This window comes from Suncus etruscus, chromosome 19 (genome assembly GCF_024139225.1).
Source record: "Suncus etruscus isolate mSunEtr1 chromosome 19, mSunEtr1.pri.cur, whole genome shotgun sequence".
NCBI lineage: Eukaryota > Metazoa > Chordata > Mammalia > Eulipotyphla > Soricidae > Suncus > Suncus etruscus.
Genome location: NC_064866.1, coordinates 27,376,489 through 27,378,854, shown reverse-complemented (window position 1 = coordinate 27,378,854; position 2,366 = coordinate 27,376,489).

Genomic DNA, 2,366 nt, shown 5'->3' with positions numbered 1-2,366 from the left:
ATGCTAATGTCATAGATTACCATTTAACAGGAAAAATAATTGTTTTGCTACTTTTCATGCATCCTTGTCAACCTCCTCCTCCCTCTACAAATAATAACATCAATAACAGGAGCTGTTTTGTGGTGTGCAGAGAGTTACTCCAGCTTCTTCCCGCCCCGCTCTCTCTCTCCTCTCTCTCTCTCTCTCTCTCTCTCTCTCTCTCTCTCTCTCTCTCTCTCTCTCTCTCTCTCTCTCTCTCTCTCACACACACACACACACACACACACTCACACTCACACACACATTCTCCTTCTGCATGCAAGGCAAACACTTTACCTCCATGCTATCTCTCCGGCCCCCTCTCTCACATTTTCTTAAGAGTCATATCAATTTTTTTTTATCCATTTCAGTGAAATGATATTTTATAAATTAGAAACTGACTCACAAAGGGTCTCTTTTTCCTTGGCAAGACATAAGTTTAGTAGTGAACTCCTCGAGATGCAAACAAGGCAGAGGAAGAAGTTGGGGGCTCTAGCTTTGTTCTTTTTTTGAAGGGGTCTCAAGAATGCTTAGGGACTAAGGGAGAGTACTTCTTGTGAACCTGAGGAGGTAGTACTTTCCTGGTGACCCAGATAGTGCTCAGACCACACCTCATGGTGCCTAGGTTGCTCTAAGATGGTGAGGATAGAACTGGGGTTGTCTGTACCATCTTCCTGGCTTTGGTTGGATCTTTAAGACTCTTGCAAACTAGAATTCATCTTTCATTTCTCTTTTGCCTGGAGTTCATTATACTCTTGTTTTATCCCCTAAAGTCAAATGCTTTATTTCAAATTATTTAGTGATACTATCTACCATTGAATAATATTCCCTTAAAGGTAGAATTTTTAAAAAAATAGAGATCATGTATCATATATACTATTTTTTCTTTCCTCCTTTAAATATCCTCACAACTTCATCTTCTTTGCCTGGGGGTACTTCGGGATTCTAACGAGATCACTTTGGCTTTTTTTTTGGTTTTCTTTTCCTCATCATTATGATTATTATTGCCAAAGATCAAACCAGGGCCTCATCTCTGTGTTTTCTTTTTTCTTTTGTTTTGTTTTGGCCATGCCTAGTGGTGCTCAGGGGTTACTCCTGGTTCTGTTTTTACTCAGGGACCACTCTTTTTTTTTTTTTTTTTTTTTAGTATATTTATTTGATTTTTGTATTTTTTTCTCATGGGAACTCTGGATTAATTTAGCTGGTTTAACTTTTAAATTAAAAAAAGTTTAATATCTTTATTTAAACGTCTTGATTACAAACATGATTGTGGTTAGGTTTCAGTTATTCTTGGTAGGACTCGGGATCATATGTGCTGACAGGGATTGAACCAGGTTTAAAGCATGCAAGCTAAGCAACCTTACCTTTTTTTTTTTTTTTTCATTTTAAAATTAGTATATTTTGATGATTCACTTGGTATCAAGCTATAGTAAAACTTTGACTGCATTATCTTTTGTTCTTCTAACAATCCTACTATAGCCTACCAATGGTCCTCAAACTACGGCCCGCGGGCCACATATTGTATTTATTTCCATCTTGTTTCTTCACTTCTAAATAAGATATATGCAGTGTGCATAGAAATTTGTTCATGATTTTTGTTTTTACTATAATCTGGCCCTCCAACGGTCTAAAGAACAGTGAACTTGCCCCCTGTTTAAAAAGTTTGAGGACCCCTGGGCCCTAGGCACTACTAACCTCATTTTTCAGAAGAGGAAGCTAATACTCAGAAAAGTTAAATATGGACCAATCTTTAATGAATAAAGATGGTAGAACTCAAGTTCTAGGCTATCAACTAGTGCTTCCTATTGCGATCTTACCTTTACTAGGAAGCATTTTCCCCATACTGAGTGCTCAGTATGGATTGGAGCAGCCTGTAGTCCTGTTCTCAAAATAGTGGAATGTGTTAATTTTGGACACATAAAGTGATTTAAAGTCCTATAAATACAGTCATTCCATCTCTCTCTCCTTTTTCTCTTTCTCGTGTACCCCTTATAATATATATTATATATGTATATATTTCTCTATATATCAATATTTTTATATAATTTTGAAGGTGTCTTTGGGTTTTGATTTTTGAGCCTCCCAGCTGTGTTGAGGGCCACTCACAAGGTTGCACAGTGCTAGGAACTGGACCTAGAACCCTGTGCATGTCAGGCATATGCTAGTCTAGCACTTTGAGCTAGCTCCCTGGCCCCTACATATGTGCTTATGAATAGCATGTATCTTACTTTTTTTCAGAGAAACGTTAGGGAGGATCACATGTATTACTGTAGTTTTTTTAGACCAGTGGTCCTCAAACTATGGCCTGCAGGCCACATATTGTATTTGTATCTGTTTTGTTTCTTCAT